The sequence below is a fragment of the Lactuca saligna genome, chromosome 8 (genome assembly GCF_052625555.1).
Source record: "Lactuca saligna cultivar CGN05327 chromosome 8, ASM5262555v1, whole genome shotgun sequence".
Lineage (NCBI taxonomy): Eukaryota > Viridiplantae > Streptophyta > Magnoliopsida > Asterales > Asteraceae > Lactuca > Lactuca saligna.
Window position 1 is genome coordinate 197,930,713 of NC_136424.1, and position 18,983 is coordinate 197,949,695.

An 18,983-nucleotide genomic window follows, 5' to 3' on the forward strand; every position below is an offset into this window, starting at 1 on the left:
TTTTGGAACCTCTGACTGCATCAGCGCCTTGATTTTGGCCGGATTAACCTAAATCCCGTCCTGATTCACGAGATGTCCAAGGAACTGAACCTCTTGCACCCAAAACTCACATTTCTAGAACTTTGCATAAAGTCGTTCTTGCCTCAACATCCCCAAAATCTCGTGAAGGTGCTCCTCATGATGCTCTCTGGCCTTGGAATAAACCAAGATATCATCAATAAACACGATACCAAATGATCAAGTATCTGCCTGCATACACGATTCATTAAATCCATAAATATCACAGGTGCATTGGTGAGCCTGAATGACATCACTACGAACTCGTAATGCCCATAACGAGTTTGGAACGTGGTCTTCTCCACATTATCCTCCCTCATCTTGACTTGATGGTACCCAGACCGCTGGTCAATCATTGAGAACCAAGATGCTCCCTACAACTGATCAAAGAGATCATCAATCCAATAAAGGGGATAATAGTTCTTCACCATTAACTTGTTCAACTCCCGGTAATCAATGCACATCCGGTACGAACTATCCATCTTCTTGATGAATAAAAATCATGTTCCCCACGGAGAATTGCTTGGATGGATGAACTACATGCCTAGCAGCTCCTGCAGCTAATATGACAGCTCCTGCATCTCAGGCGGTGCCAATAGGTACGACGCCTTGGAAATAGGGCCGCACCAGACACAAGGTCGATCCTGAACTCAACCTGCCTCTCAGGAGGCACACCGGGAAACTCCTCCGGAAATACATCAACGGACTCTTTGACAACTGGAACATCAACAAATACATCAACGAACTCTCTGACAACTGGAACATCAATAACTGACACCTAATCCCCAACCCGCGTATCCACTACATAAGCCAAATAACTTGCACACCCGTGCATGATATACTGTTGAGCCCTGGCTACCGAATAAAACCCTGAACCCATCCTAGTGCCCTCTCCGTAAATAACCAGTTCTCCCCCACTTGGGGTTTGAACTACCATGCGCTGACCCTTGTAATCGATCATGGCACCGAAACAGCTCAGCCAATCCATACCCACTATCATGCAGACATCCCCCATAGTAATAGGAGTCAAATCGATTGGGAAGGATACTCTGAAGATATCTAGAATGCAACCCTGATAAACTGAAGAAGCAGAAACCCAATGTTCGTTGGCGATAGAAACTCGTAACGGACACTCTAACTCCTTTATAGGAAAAGAAAACTCCCTACTAAAAGACCGTGAAACAAAGGACCGACTCGCACCCGAGTCAGACAACACTAAACCATGCAAGGAGTTCACTAGAAATGTACCTACCAAAGGTACAAACATATGAGCATAAAACAAACATAATCAATAAGATAAGGGATAGAAACATACCAGTCACAACATCTGGTGTTGTCATGGTCTTCTCGATAGTGAGCTGGAAAGCACGACCTCGAGTCCTCAGGGGCTCCGCCCTGCCCTGACTCCCATCAGTGATCCTTAAAGTACCCGGTGCTGGAGTCTGCGTCGGCTTGGAAGCTAACAAGGGACACTGAGCCTTCATATGGCCCACCTGCTCACAATGTTAACAAAGTCTGATGCCAGAAGCTGGAGTATGCTACCGAAATTCCCTCGCAATGTGGCAGGGACGACCCTAGGGGAGTTCAGGATGTGCTGATGAACAAGGCCCATTCTCTGTCATGGGTCCAAAATTTTATCCGTATGTAATACTAGATATATTCATTTAGCGCCCAAATGTTTTAGGTTAATCAATTCGGAAACGGAACACCCAAACAAGCCGAAATTTGAAGTGATGATTTGTTTCTCGATCATACGCGTGAAAAAAGATAAATGATAACAATGATTTGTCGATAGCCATCCTTGGTAAAGGTATTTTCTTCAAACCATTTTTCGATTCGCAACCAACAACAATGTTCTTGTCTACTTTTTAGTGTCAACAATTTATCAATTCACATCCAACGACGATTTGTCGATTCATACAGTTCATTCATCTTTGTGGTTAATCAGAGGATGTTTTTGTTTAATTATTTATCGCAGATCTTTTTTAGAGAAAAAGTACTTCATGTTCTAGAGCAATAAGGAATCCAATAAAGGTACGCATTCATTCATTATCCCATACTTACCGTAGGTGGATAATTATTTAATTGTCATTTTAGTGTGACTATTCTAAAGTTTTTTGATATTCTAAAAGTGTATTCATATTTTTTTGCAAGATTTTTTTGTTGTGTAATGTGTTGAAGGTCTGCCATTTTCAGTCCGTGGTTGGTTAAGTGAGGAATTGTTGTGGTTCTTTCTGCTTTATTTCATTGTCTAATCGAAAACCTAGGGTTTTTAGGTCCCGGGGTAAGTGCTTGTTTAGTTGCCAGTGTTGTTTTTATTTTTTATTTTTGTATTGATACATCAAGCCAGGTTCCTACTGGCATTCTTATGTTAATAAAAAGTCTTGTTCAAAAGAACAATAATATTACACAAACACACAAATCAAAAGTAAGATAATCTATAAGAACAAATCAATGCTTCTATTTACCTTGAACTTCTCCTCGAGTACCTTGCTTGCTAACGTAATTTTTCTTTATTTTGTTTAATGATGATGGGACTATAATCCGTTGATAAACTAAATGTTTAATCTAGGGATTTTGTATATTGACTTTAATTCTATCATACTTTTGTATATGACTCAGCTGCATATGACCGGTGCAATAGGATTATATCATCAATTTTAATCATTTTTACCATATTTTGGGCCTATTTTTACCTAACTGCATAGGGCCTCTAAAATCTCAGGGCCGACCCTACAATATGGCCCTGCTTACAACATTTCTGGCAACCCGAAGAAGACCACCAAATAGCATCATGTACCTTGCCGCACTTCCCACAAGTGCGACCCCTCTGACTCCCTGACTTGGAGTCAACGACCCTAACTGCAGGCTGCGACTGTGTCGGGGTCGGTCTCAACTCCCGAGTCTGCAACTTAATCTCAATCTCACGTCGTCTGGCAACCTCCTGCATCTCCAACAATGAACCATAGTGTCGTGTAGAAACAAACTGCTTGATCTCCGTCTTGAGCATGCTCAAGTAATGGGTCATTTGAGCCTGCTCAGATGCATCAAACTTAGGGTAGAACATAACTCTCTCTGTGAACATCTTGGTGATCTCCATCATTGTCTCAGAACCTGTCTCAAATCCAGATACTCATGCACTAACCTCTCATGCTCCACCAGTAGGACATATAAGGAGCGGAACATCTCAGAAAACTGCTCCCATGACACAACGGCTCTCTTCTCAACAGAATAAGAACTAGTAGCTAGCCTCCACCAATACTTCGCTCTGGACCTCAAAAGGTTTAGAGCGCACATGACCTTCTGTTCATCAGGGCATGAACAAGTGAAGAAACATCCCTCTACATCAGATAGCCACCTCATGGCTATGATCGGGTCCTGAACTCCATCGAAAGTTGGGGGATTCGTATTATCGAAGTCCTGATACTGGAAGACCTGCCCTGTCCTAACACATGTAGCCGCCATAGTTGCGGAGGCCGCAACAACATCCGTCTCAGTAATTGTTGCATGGTGATCGTCAAATAACTCCATCATGGCGGTCTTGATAGACTCGAACATCTCCGGAATCTGACCCTAGACAATAACAACCACCTCCTCACAAATGATCTCCCTGATAGGGGTGTGTATGGGACGGTTTGGTTCGGTTATTGGTTAAAACCGAACCATAACCATTATGATTGGTTAATTAATTTTGGTAGCCATTGGGTATGGTTAATATTGGTTATAGTTAATGGTTTTTATCGGTTAACAGTTTTAGCTAATGATTAATATTGGTTAACCATAATGTTCAAAATAATATAAATGACGAAAGTATATTGGCATAAAAAATGAAAAGAGAATACCAAAAGGTCCTCAACGCCAATGTTGGTAACATTGCTTATAGTAATAGAATAAAATATGTACCTTTAATACTTAGAGTGAGATAACACATAGTCACATTCAAAATAAAAAACATTCAAAAACAATAGAAAACATTAAAAAATTAACATTAATGATTTCATGTATTAATAATTGGTATTAATATTAAAATAAAGTCAAACATTCATACACGTTCAATACGATTAAATCAAAAACTATAAAATAAAAGAGCCATACATTCATATTATGTGTTCTTTTATAAAAAAATCAATCACTCATACAATCCATGTGATTAAGTCAAAAACAGCAAATAAAAATATCTAAAAAAATACATTCTTAATATATCACAGAGTCAAGAAGTACTAAAAACATAACTTACCTAGAAGTCTTGATTAAAAAGTCAAAAAAATCCTTCTAATAGGATAATAAAGTTAAAACAATCTTTGATTAGAATTAACGGTCCGAGAAGCCTTCGATTACGATTATAAGTGTGAAGATTAAACTAATTGTGAATAATGTTTACAAATTGTAGAATTAGCCGATTATGAATTACAACATTAATCAATAATCTAACTAAATGCATGATTGAAAGATTGTGTGTGTCTGCGTGATCAACCTTGATGGTTTGATTGCTCGTTCGTCTCCTGATAAGTGAGGATTAATGAATTATATTTTTAAAATTTTAATGGATCTCAAATAAGTTTGACTATATTATTTTATATATAATCTATAATTTTTATATATTAAAATATAAAGTTAGCGGTTCAGTTAATAATGATTTGGTTAATCTATAAAACCATAACCGAACCGTTAGTTATCGGTTAACAAAAATTAGAAGCCGAACCAACGGTTTTTAAAATGATTCGGTTATTATGGTTCGGTTATATCGGTTAATTTGGTTTTGGTTCGGTTTTTCGGTTATCATGCTCACCCCTACTCCCTGATGCAGTCCTCTGACAATACTGGCTCACCCTGTCTGCTGGCTCCTGATCCCGACCCAGATTCGATCTCAACTCATCTCGTAGTCACCATACTGAAAATACACTAGGAAGATATCAGATAATCCACATATCATAACAGCGAACCAACTCCCAAAGAAGCCCTAGGGGTGGTGATTTCCTTGCTACGCGTACTATGCTTTCAATAGTACGGGCCCATACTACCTTCCACACCTACCCGTATTTTTCTCAAGGATCATCACAATGCCCTACCAATACTCATAAGCATGTTCGTACACTCAATCCTCACTACCTAGAGGAAAGGCTAAACATCTCACAACTGGTCGGCTGACCTCACATGACTCATCCATGAAACTTCCACCAACCTTGTGACACTTGTGTATACTAGCCATACATAACACTGGACCCTATAGACATTTGAATATTTCATCCTACCCTAAGTCCTTCATCAAACAAGAACAAGAAATAAGGCCAAACCAAAAATTCTTAGGCTATAAGATCTTAGTTATATATAACCATGATGCATACACTAAGCAACTACAATAATGATGTCAATTCCATAAAAGAAAAGTCCTAGGCTATCAGGCATCATATAATCAGGAAATTCTATAATACAATTCCTGAAGATCCCTAGCCTATCACTAGCATGTTGTTCAACATATCACAATATCAAATCACAGTATGATAATTTGGGGTCTATTTACTGACTCCGACTGATCGTACACATCCCATCCTCCTTGAGTATTTTGAAAACCATTTGAAAACCATTTTTTAAAATCTTTTCCTTAGTTTGAGACTGGACTCACACGAGTGTTCCTCCAATTCACTCAAACCAAGGCTTTGATAGCAACTTGTAACATTCGTCAAATTTTTGATAATTTAAACTTTTTATACAACCAAAAAACCATCATTTATTACAACTTGTTTTCAAAATAAGTTCCACATCAGAGAAATCCAACATCTTAAAATCAAAACTTGAGGAGGTGCATGATCACGCCTTCACCTTCCCGCAATCCACTGAGGTACTTGAAACATAATCCAAACTATAAGGCCAAAGCTTAGTGAGTTCCCCAAAATACCAATACATAACAAATAGCACAATTATAATAACATCATACTTTGGGCCCAATCAACCATCGGGTTGGAATACCCCAGGCCCCTCAACCATTGGGTTGGAATGCCAACACACTATGGGTCCAATCATCCTCGGAATGGAATACCCCAGACCCTCAACGGTTGGGTTGGAATGTCAACATACTATGGTCCAATCATCCTCGGGATGGAATACCTTAGGCCCTCAACCTTCAAGTTGCAATGCCTCAGCTTGTTGGCTTACGCACAAAGTAATGAAGCCTTAGCCACCAACAAATCATGTGCACATATACATAACAGATAAACATATAATCAGCCAACAGAGAACAGACATATCAAATGATCACTAAGCATAGCAACATCCTATATACCAGGCTACTGATCTAACAGATCACTACAACACGATAGCATACATAAAGGGATATAAAATCTGAAGGGCTGGCCTTGGTGCCTTAGACCCGTAAGTACAGTGAGGAAAACTCACCTCATAGTGCATAACTAATAAGGTTTGACTTCGAATCTCAGCTCCCGAATCAACACCTACAACCATCATGACCAAACCCATCAAAATCCCAAAATTCCCTCAAAAGTCCAACTTGGTCAACCATGGTCAAAGTTAAAGTCAACTGTTAAGGTCAACAGTCCATGTTGACCCAACTCATCGAGTGCACCTATGAATTCGTCGAGTTTCTATAGTACTCAGAAAGTCTGAAAAATCCTATCCAACTTGCCGATTTTGCCCAAGCTTAACATATTTAGATGATTCTTCGATTCCGGGGACTCTAAGCGTCAGATCTGAACTCCAAATGTGTCTAAAAGGATAAAATTTCCAACTTTATCCTTTGGGGCTACTCCAAATGCTCAAAAACCCCTCCACAAGGCTTGAAAACTCAAAGGCTTAACCATTAAGCACAAAATCCTTGAGATCTGGAATCCAAGTTTTCCAGAAGAGATTCTTGCCTAAAAAACATCCCAATGGTTGGTGCTTTATAGACATTCATGTCCAATGCATGTATTGAACCCAAAATGGGTCACAAAGGGAAAATATGACCTAAACTCCATGTATAACCTCAAAGCTTGGCTAAAGACTAGATCTAACCCACTATAAGGTCACCTTGACCTAGAGATTCATAAAGATGCAAACTTTATGAAGTCCATCCATTGCAACATCTAAGAATTAGGTGAAAAAGGGACAAAACTCAAGATCTAGCTACACAGATAGATAAAAATCGGATCTTGCACACTCAAAACGGTCCAAAAGAGTGCCAAACTGAATATGAGAGCTTAGCTTGCTAGATCCTTGCTTCCTTATTCCAACTTCTTCTCCGTTTGCCACAAAAGAACCACACTAAAACATAAAATGAGAGGGAAGGGTGATTAGGGTTCACTAGGGCCGCAAAAAGGGTTTGGAGGCTTATAAATAATCAACCTTAGGGAGTTAAGAAGATTAAACTGGGTGCAAAACCCTAAAATTTAGGGTTTCTCATCCAGCCACCAACTCATCGAGTTGGTTCAAAAAGATGTGCGACCCAAAATCCTTTCAACACATCGAGCCGAGGCCATCAACTCGTCAATTTCCAAGGGAAACTCGCCTTTAAATAATAAACCTCATGCCTGGAAATCGGGATGTTACAACTTACTGAATATTAATTTATTCGAAGTGTAACGGTACTTTTGGGAGTAAGTATTGATTTCAGACTGCCTTGAATTGTTTGTAGATTCTCCATAAGGATTTGACATTACATAGAGATTATTGTGGTATTTATGAGTACTTGGAAATAGAGATTTTAAGTATCGGTTAAACCCGTGCTTAAAGATTACTTCATGGATTCAATCACGAATAATTATAGGATGATAATATCTTATGTTGTTCAAACATAGATATATAAGTCACAGTTTCAAAATATGTTGTGCATTGGTTTACTCTAATGTATATGGAATCGGATGTTATAAAGTGTAATTGCATGTATGACTAGATGAGTAAATGTGTGATCATATAGTCAAAGTTTATTCGTTCCTTTTTCCTTAAGAGAAAAAGCGATATCTTTGGGCCCCTCAGTGATTTGATGTTGACATTCATGTGCTAGACCTAGCTCCGAATAAATTGATGTGTTTAATTAGTACTCTGAACCTTGTCATCATAAATCGAAAATCAAGAAACAGAACCTTGGATTATGAGATTGATTTCTATCAATGGCTCGTGTCCATACAATATCTTGTAGAATGAAGGAATAGTTGATCACTTATAATTAGACCAACTTTTGTTAATCAGAGTTCGACAATGGATATGTAAAACATTCTTTACTAGTTATTCAAAGTCTATATTTGCAATTGTAGTTTGATGAGTAGTCCAAGTAGGAGACTGTTGGAATACGTATCCAAGGTCATAACTAAATTGGTCAAGATCATAACTAAATTGATATTCCTTTATGAAATAAAAGTAAAGTCATTTTTGGGTTGCTTTCAAAAGCTAGAAATAGCTGGAAATGACTTTAGAAAAGAGATAAAATGATTTGTTAATTTATTATGTGGTTAACAAATTAATAAAAAATAGTTAATAATTAGTTATGAATTGAATATAGATAGTCAGAATTGGTTAATTATTAATCAAAATCAAATTAGAATTAATTTGAGATTAATTGGAATTAATTAAATGTATAATGGGTGAATTGTATTTCTTCAATATGTAAACAAAAAAAGGAAATTCTAGAACCTACCAAGGATGGACAGTTTTAGGAGCCTCTTTAGGGTTTCTAGAAGCCACCTGATTGCTCATAAGGAAATGATTTTAATTGAGATTAAATCTATTATTTAATTATTCAAATATGGATTTATTTGCAAGTTACCTAAACTATAAATAGGACCCATTAGTATCTAATTTTTGTGGCTTCTCATACCTAGAAGGTGGAGAACGAAATTTTCATCCTTTCTCCACTTTCCTCTTGTCTTTCTAGTGTTATAGGGTTTTGGGTGTGAACCATTATAAGTGTGCATATTTTTAGCGCTCTCTTTCCATGTACATTGAAGATATCAAGAGATTAACGTATTTGATCATGTTAAATGTATGTTTTGTAACATCCGGAATTTCAGGTATCATATTTATTCATTTTATTTTGAGTTTTTGTGGAAGAACTCAGCGAGTTGGTGCGTAGACTCAACGAGTAGAGACGCGATTTCTCATCCGGATTAATGACCGGACTCGACGAGTCGCATTAAGGACTCAGAAAGCCCGCGCTGTTTAATGAAACCCTAATTTCTCGGGTTTGGGGCCTATTTAAAGGGCCTTATGGCCGTCATTTGTGCTCACCAGTCCCCAGAGCGAAAACCTAGTGCACTTGAGCGTTTAAAGTGAGAGCAGGAGCCATTATCAACCTTGGAGGTGTTGTCTAGCAAGGGAAAGAAAGCTTTAGCCAAGAGGAAGCAAGAAGGTTAACTTCCTGAGGATCTAAGGTCTAGAACATCACATTTGAGGTACTATTTTCGAACCATTTTCTATTGAGGTGATGTTCATGTTAATTTAGGGTTTATTGAGCCCTTTTGTGGCTAGATCTAGTGCTCCTTTGGTCCTTTACGTGAGTTAGGTTATGGATCTAGACCCTTGGAGGTCCAGAGTGTCCCTTTGTCCAAGCTTTTTATGAATCTATGGAGGTTTTGGTTTGGGATCTTTGTGCTTGAGGTCAAAACACCATTTATGAGTCATTAGGTGTGATATGAGCGCCAAGATAGGAACTAAGAGGACTCGCTGAGGTCAAAACACCATTTATGAGTCATTAGGGGTTGAGTAACCGAGTTGGGTGAGTGACACGGTGAGTCGGAAAGGACTAAGAGGAATCGGGTCCCCATAGAGACTCAGCGAGTCCACGCCAGAATCGCCGAGTTGGGGTTGACCGTTGACCATTGACCAGAGTTGACCGGTGTTGACTTGATAGGGTTAGACAACCTTAGCTGGGAAAGTGTTAATTAGAGATGTAATGTGTTATAGAAGGACTATAGCTCGGGAGATCGAGCACTAGTGATTTCAGGGATTTACGAGTTACCGAGATACGCGAGGTGAGTCTTTTCACTATACTTTACCTTGAGTAGGTAAATAGACTTATGTGATACAGTGCTTATATATATATATATATATATATATATATATATATATATATATATATATATATATAGTTTGTTGTACTGCATTCTTCTATGTGATTTATGCTGTCGCAGAGTTAGAACCTGAGGGTTCACAGAGTTTGGGTGCACGGACCCACAGAGTTATAGCCTCGAGTGGCTAATATGTGTTATATGTGGTATTTTGGGGAATTCACTAAGCTTTGTGCTTACAGTGTTTTGTGTTATGTGTTTCAGGTTTCTCTCAGGATCATGGGACGACACCGGCTTGATTGTACACACCAGTGAAAGAGTCATGTTTTCAAGATCCTGGTTTATTATGCAAGTAAAAATGGAGTTATGTTTTGTAATTTGATTATGAATGAGATTTTAAGAAAAGTGTTTTTAAGAATTAAACCATTATATTTAAATGAAAAATTGTTTTGAAATTTACGGTGTAACAAGTTGGTATCAGAGCCTTGGTTTGAGGGATTCGGATGCACCTTCGGGTAAATCTGGACTCAAACTGAGGAAGTAAGAAAAGTTTTCAAAGAAATAAATCTTATAAAGCGAATAAGAGTTCAAAGAGAAAGCGAGAAAGAGCAGTGTGTACAATCAGCCAGAGCTCGAACGGTGATTTCCCAAAATACCATTGCTTCTGTGTTATGAGATCTTTATGATGCACTTTATGAGATATTATTTCACGCTAGAGACAGGCTAGGTATTTCATATCTTAGGACTAGAGTGGCCTGATTTGTGATGCCCTAGCCTAGGAATTGCTATTATATGCGATGTGCTTTTGAGTATGAGATGAGTGAGAATATTTAGTTGGAATCGTTTAGGGGATTTGATTAGAGGAGTAATCTAGGGGAGATACCTGGATGAGTACCGTGGTACTTAGCAAAAGAATAGTTAGAACCCACGAGGGGAAGAGTTGCAGAGTTCGGTGGTAATTTCGAGGATGAGCAGAGCAAGCGGAGTTATCACCCAAAGTGAGTCCTATGTATTCTTCGATGCTCGAATGCTGCTTGCTTCATGCTTCGTGGTACACTCAATGATGGGAGTCAGCTACCAAACAAATATGACGATATACAAGAGGTAGACGGCTAGCATCATTAGGAGCTCTTCAGCAGCTGATGGAAGAGAAGTGTGGGAATCTAGGAAGAGCCTAGGGAGTAACCTTACCCAGATGAATGCGCGGGCAGAGTAGAGAATTTCGCTGGGGAGTGAGCACGCACGACGGAATCGGTGAACGAGAAGGTCGAGCAGCTACTTAAGAGCTCTGGGATAGTCCGTGTGGAAAGTATGGGTAGATGTGGCAGGTAGTATGGGCCCGTACTACTGAAAGCAAATGACCCATACTTGATACACGGAGTATTCTGAAGGTTCTAATGAGCAGATGGATGAGTGATGTTATGGTTCGAGTTCCATACATCGGAGCAGATGGAGGAGTGATGTTATGGTTCGAGTACCATACATCAGAGCAGATGGAGGAGTGATGTTATGGTTCGAGTACCGTACATCAGAGCAGATGGAGGAGTGATGTTATGGTTCGAGTACCATACATCGGAGCAGATGGAGGAGTGATGTTATGGTTCGAGTACCATGCATCGGAGCGAATTGATGAATGATGTTATGGTTCGAGTACCATGCATCGGAGCGGATTGATGAATGATGTTATGGTTCGAGTACCATACATCGAAGCAAATTGAGGAATGATGTTACGGTTCGAGTACCATACGTTGGAGCGAATTGAGGAGTGATGTTATGGTTCGAGTACCATGCATCGGAGTGGATTGATGAATGATGTTATGGTTCGAGTACCATGCATCGGAGCAGATTGATGAATGATGTTATGGTTCAAGTACCATACATTGGAGCGGATTGAGGAATGATGTTATGGTTCGAGTACCATACATCGGAGCGAATTGAGGAGTGATGTTATGGTTCGAGTACCATACATCGGAGCGAATCGAGGAGTGAAGTTATGGTTCGAGTACCATACATCGGAGCGGATGGAGGAGTGATGTTATGGTTCGAGTACCATACATCGAAGCAGATGGAGGAGTGATGCTATGGTTCGTGTACCATACACCAGAGCATATTGAGAAGAGATGTCATGGGATGAGTACCATGGTTCGTAGTGAATGATGCTCGTGGTTCTTCGGCTATCCAGTCATGATTGATGAGGTAGAGATTGGATGCTAGGGGCTTTAGGCCAGTGGGCCATGATTGAGTTCGAAGAGACGTCCCTTGAGAGGGAGGTCGAGAGCCTTTCAGAGTATTTTAGTAAGGAGCCAGAGGGAGGGGAGAATTTCGGTATGAGTTGAGCAATCAACCGATAGAGGAGATGTCACCTTCTATGACCTGGGTGGTGCTATTTATGTTCGTGTACGAAACATGAGAGGCATGATGTTTAAGTTTTGGGTTTGGGGGTAAACCCTGCAGGTTGTCATTGAGGATGATTTTCCATCAGAGTATCAGGTAGCATGTGTGCCGTGAGGCAGTAATTTACCATGAGCGGATAGTCAGTTGGGACTGAGATAGTCGAGGACCACATTACACCTATTTGAGTATAGTAGGGTGTATTGTAGAGGTATCAGTGGGGAGTCCAGCCAAGTTTATCAGTGCAATGGTTTTTCTATCTATGTTGGGTATTGAATATAGGAGTGGGTCCCTGTTCTTGGGAAGATCCATGTGATGGAACGTCGGTTGATGAGTCGAGGTGGTGGAGTATGATGATTTCGTGGTCCGGTCTACGAGGCAGTGATGTTGTTGGACAGTTGATTTTTTTGGTTTTGGATTGGTGCGAGACTTAGAACGACTAGAGGCAGTCGTGATGAGAAGTTCTTGAGGATTTCATCTGAGGTTCAGAGTATATGAGATCGACTGATTTCCGTAAAGGGGATTATCGGGTGTTGCGTAGCACTTTTTAGGGGTAGGTGCGTTATTACTGGTGAAAATAGTTTGTAAGATTGTTGATGTGTCAGATAGTGATGGTTCGAACCCTAAGTGGGGGAGAACCGGGTGGTTTATCGAGAGAACCAGAGATTTGTGCAAGAGCGGTTAGGGGATTGGATACAGAAACCTGCGGCTTGAATTCATGAGATCAGGGTCATTGGTGATCAAGGAAAGGTGCAGGGCGAGATAATGCATGTGTTATATGTCTTAGAGAAGGATGGGTGTCTCCACTGCAGGTGGTCAATGGTCAGGAATCTGGTGGTGGTTAGAGTCGTTTCAACCGGAAGACCCGTAATGATGGTATGGGCAGTTGAGAACTTTTGGGTCGAAGTATGGGTAGAAGATTGTTGAGTAGCCAACTCCCGGTCTGGGATGTGTATTCTTGCTTGGATTTTAAGCAGTAGTAGAAAGGGTTTCGGAGGATCATCAGTGTGTTCTGAAGAGTTAGTGCCTTCCTTGTATTCCAATTGAGTGTTTGGATGCACTGAAGTTGTGCATTGAGTGAAACATGAAATTACTATGGATTCAGAGGAAATGTATTGATGTATGTGTATGGTGCTGGGAGTGAGGGAATCAGTGGTAGAGGCAGGACATTGTGATGCTCTATTATGGTGTTCCGTGGTTTCCGCGTATAGCATCCCGATTTCGGAGTTATTTAGAGTCTTGGGTTTAAGACGACTGGTGATGTATCATGTATCTATGGTTCCAGTGGGAGCCCTTCATGTATTGTCATCAAGAGGGATTATTTAAGGAAGTGGATCTCCGCAGAGGTAGCTTCTGTGTTATAGCGGTTGCCGCCAGAGTCTGTAATGCATATTAGGGCAAGTGTGTGTGTAACTATCAATGATAGTCTTCGGTGCAGGAGTAGTGAACATAGTGTGGCGTTGTAATGAGAATGAGAGTATAGGGTGAAGCTACGGGGAGTCGTAGTATTCACCAGTCAGAGGGAGTTATGATGCTACGGGGAGTCGTAGTACTCACAAGTCAGAGAGAGAGAGAGAGAGAGAGTCGTGATGCTACGGGGAGCCGTAGTATTCACCAGTCAGAGGGTGTTTGTGATGGTACAGGGAGTCGTAGTACTCACAAGTCAGAGGGATGGAGTCGTGGTACTACGGGGAGCCGTAGTACTCACTAGTTAGTTGGCGTTGTGATACTACGGGGAGCCGTATTATCACTAGTCAGAGGCTATCGTAATGTTGCGGGAAGCCATAGTACCCACTAGACAGCAAGAGAGTATGATGATGGAGTGTTCTCCGATAAGTGCATGATGTAGAAGAGTTCTAGACTTGAGTAGCCCTAGTGTTGAGTTTATGGAGCCTAGTGGTTAAACCGGGGTGAGACTGGGGTCTCCGTCTCTGTCGGGAGGGTCAGCGAGGCGCGCAGGAGAATATGCGCACCAGACGACAGAGGTTGGAGCTGAGTCGATCTTCAATTGGATTGTATTTTTTTATGAGGAAAAGAGAATTTCATGACTTGCGTGTCACTGGGCTGTGATAGTGGTCACGGGGAGGAAGTTAGTGAGACATTTTGGATCATGTTATGTGTGACCTTTGGGGGTTCAGCTGTGGGGCCAAAAGCTGACTTGGTGATCAGTACCGAAGATGAATATGAGAAATGAGCTAGAGTTTGCCATAGGTGATGTCCGTGGACACTTCGGAGCGAGCGAACGATTCAGACGCTTGAGGATATGCTTTGGGCATGTGTATTAGATTTCGGGGGGGGGGGGGGGGGATATGTGGCCCGTATTTTCCCTTGTCAGAGTTTTCCTACAACAACAACCATCATTAGTGCATCAGTATGCCACCCTTTGAGCTGTTGTAGGGAAGGAGGTGTTGGACCCCCATTTGCTGGGGAGAAGTAGGGCAGCGTGTGATGGGAAGTACATAGATTGTGCTGCAGACGACAAAGCAGATACAGCGGGTCAGACATAGATTGTTGACCGCTCAGAGCCACCAGAAGAGTTATGCGGATAGATGACGATCCGAGCTTGAGTTTCAGGTCGGTGACTATGTTCTCCTAAAGGTATCTCCTTGGAAAGGAGTAATTCGATTCAGGAAGAGGGGCAAGCTAGGGCCCTGGTATATCGGGCCATCCAGAGTAATCGCGAGGGTGGGCAAGGTAGCGTATCGCTTGGAGCTACCTGCGGAATTGGAGCGGATTCATAATACTTTCCATGTGTCTCAGTTGAGGAAGTGTATAGCCGACGAGTTGGCGGTAGTGCGGTTAGAGGACATTCAGGTGGATGCGAGCCTGAACTATGCAGAGAGACCAGTTGAGATTGTGGATCTGAAGATCAAGGTTCTAAGGAGCAAGGAGGTGCCTCTGGTACAGGTCCAGTGGCAACATCGAAAAGGGTCGGAGCTTACTTGGGAACCGGATCGTGAGATGCGTGTGCAGCATCCGGAGCTATTTCAAGGATGAGACTTCGAGGGTGAAGTCAGATTCAAGTGGGGGAGAATTTTAACATCCGAAATTTCAGGTATTATACTTATTCATTTTATTTTGAGTTTTGTGGAAGAACTCGGTGAGTTGGTGCGTAGACTCGCCGAGTAGAGACGCGATTTCTCATCTGGATTAATGACCGGACTCGACGAGTCGCATTAGGGACTCGGCGAGTCTACACTGTTTAATGAAACCCTAATTTCTTGGGTTTGGGGCCTATTTAAAGGGCCTTATGGCCGTCATTTGTGCTCACCAGCCCCCAGAGCGAAACCCTAGTGCACTTGAGCGTTTAAAGTGAGAAAAGGAGCCATTATCAACCTTGGAGGTGTTGTCTAGCAAGGGAAAGAAAGCTTTAGCCAAGAGGAAGCAAGAAGGTTAACTTCCTGAAGATCTAAGGTCCAGAACATCATATTTGAGTTACTATTTTCGAACCATTTTCTGTTGAGGTGATGTTCATGTTGATTTAGGGTTTATTGAGCCCTTTTGTGGCTAGATCTAGTGCTCCTTTGGTCCCTTAAGCGAGTTAGGTTCTGGATCTGGACCCTTGGAGGTCCAGAGTGTCCCTTTGTCCAAGCTTTTTATGAATCCATGGAGGTTTTGGTTTGGGATCTTTGTGCTTGAGGTCAAAACACCATTTATGAGTCATTAGGTGTGATATGAGCGCCAAGATAGGAACTTTACGTGATAAATAAGCTTAAAAGGACTGGATCTATGAGTTAGTGGAACAGATCTGACCTCATAAGGTCGTTTGGGGTTGTGCATGGAATGCACTCGCCGAGTCCATTGGCAGACTCGACGAGTTGGTGCGGGTTGTTCAGGGATTTCGAACCAGGGGTTGAGTAACCGAGTTGGGTGAGTGACACGGTGAGTCGGAAGGGACTAAGAGGAATCGGGTCCCCATAGAGACTCAGCGAGTCCACGCCAGAATCGGCGAGTTGGGGTTGACCGTTGACCATTGACCAGAGTTGACCGGTGTTGACTTGATAGGGTTAGTCAACCTTAGCTGGGAAAGTGTTAATTAGAGATGTAATGTGTTATAGGAGGACTATAGCTCGGGAGATTGAGCACTAGTGATTTCAGGGATTTACGAGTTACCGAGATACGCGAGGTGAGTCTTTTCACTATACTTTACCTTGAGTAGGTAAATAGACTTATGTGATACAATGCTTATATATATATATATATATATATATATATATATATATATATATATATATATTGTTTGTTGTACTGCATTCTTCTATGTGATTTATGCTGTCGCATAGTTAGAACCTGAGGGTTCCCAGTGTTTGGGTGCACGGACCCACAAAGTTATAGCCTCGAGTGGCTAATATGTGTTATATGTGGTATTTTGGGGAACTCACTAAGCTTCGTGCTTACAGTGTTTTGTGTTATGTGTTTCAGGTTTCTCTCAGGATCACGGGACGACACCAGCTTGATTGTACACACTAGCGAAAGAGTCATGTTTTCAGGATCCTGGTTTATTGTGCATGTGAAAATGGAGTTATGTTTTGTAATTTGATTATGAATGAGATTTTAAGAAAAGTGTTTTTAAGAATTAAACCATTATATTTAAATGAAAAATTGTTTTGAAATTTATGGTGTAACAAGTTGGTATCAGAGCCTTGGTTTGAGGGATTCGGATGCACCTTCGGGTAAATCTGGACTCAAACTGAGGAAGTAAGAAAAGTTTTCAAAGAAATAAATCTTCTAAAGCGAATAAGAGTTCAAAGAGAAAGCGAGAAAGAGCAGTGTGTACAATCAGCCAGAGCCCGAACGGTGATTTTCCAAAATACCATTGCTTCTGTGTTATGAGATCTTTATGATGCACTTTATGAGATATTATTGCATGCTAGAGACAGGCTAGGCATTTCATATCTTAGGACTAGAGTGGCCTGATTTGTGATCCCCTAGCCTAGGAATTGCTATTATATGCGATGTGCTTTTGAGTATGAGATGAGTGAGAATATTTAGTAGGAATCCTTTAGGGGATTTGATTAGAGGAGTAATCTAGGGGAGATACCTGGATGAGTACCGTGGTACTTAGCGAAGGAATAGTTAGAACCGCGAGGGGAAGAGTTGCAGAGTTCGGTGGTACTTTCGAGGATGAGCAGAGCAAGCGGAGTTATCACCCAGAGTGAGTCCTATGTATTCTTCGATGCTCGAATGCTGCTTGCTTCGTGCTTCGTGGAACTCTCGATGATGGGAGTCAGCTACCAAGCTAAATCCATTGAATGTCAAGTTAATATCTTACGATGATAGAGTTTTAATCATTGAATTAAATGACAACTAAATTTGCATCTCATTCAACTTTCTCTTTGAACTCATAATTGTGGATGCTTTTATCTGATACACACATTTACCAGGTACATAACCGGCTACTACTCGATGTGGCATGCAACGTGGTTACTAAACTGTTGGCATTGCTTTATTAAAATGATAATACATTATGATACTTGGTTTTAAACTCATGATATAATATAATATAATGTTTTAAACTCTGTTAATTTTTAGAAGAAAAAAAACATAGGTCTCTCCTTAAGCGAGGGCTTTACTATTAAGTCAACACTTGCGGTTGAAATTAATACTGCCCTTGTACTATCATATATACACACACAAAACATATCGTTATGTATTAGTGTTTTTTATTTTAAACATATCGTTACTATTATGTCAATACTTATGGTTTAAATATGATTTGGGCCAAAATTAGAGCATCTCTAATGATTTATAGGTTTTTGATTATTGATTCTCACTTATTTTTATTAAGTATCATTGGAGTGTCTAGTTTTTTGTGTATTTTTATTGGTCTTTAAATATATATTGAGTGGTCAATATATTATAAAACTTTGAACAACTAACTCCTTCATCTTTATCATATTTTATTTTTAACCCTTTAATTATATTCTAGTTTTAACCATTTTCTATTTTTTACCTACTAAATTATTTCTATCAATAGTTTTTTTTATTTATGGAATGTTTATATACTAATTTCTAATGATAATCTTAATTTAAAATATTTCATACTAAAGTAACTAAATGAGGAGGTTTTATAAAACATTTTAGATAGATAAAGATTAATAATCTTTCAGATTATCACTTTACTTCTCCGTTTCTGTTACAATTTTGTCTGGAGCTTAAAAGTGTTAGCCCATATGACGTTGTGATCATGGTGTTGTCTGGTCCCTTTTTCATGATTCCAAAATTGCAAATCCTAGCCTATCATCCAAAACAATAGAGAGGCATATCGGGTTCTAGATTGTCACAGAACACATGTGCACACTCACTTGATGATTTTTAGATTTGAAAATTTTCGGTTCTAATTTATCTCTTGATACATAACAATAATTGGAGTAAGCTTTAAAAGCTTTTGTTTCTTGATTTCTTACAAATAATTCATTGTTTTGATAGTTATACATACACGCCATAATGAAATTTTTTAAAAAGAGTGATCAACATATATGGTCTAGGGATGGATGTTATGAATGTGATTATGGTGATTAATTGGCTTTATGAGGGTAG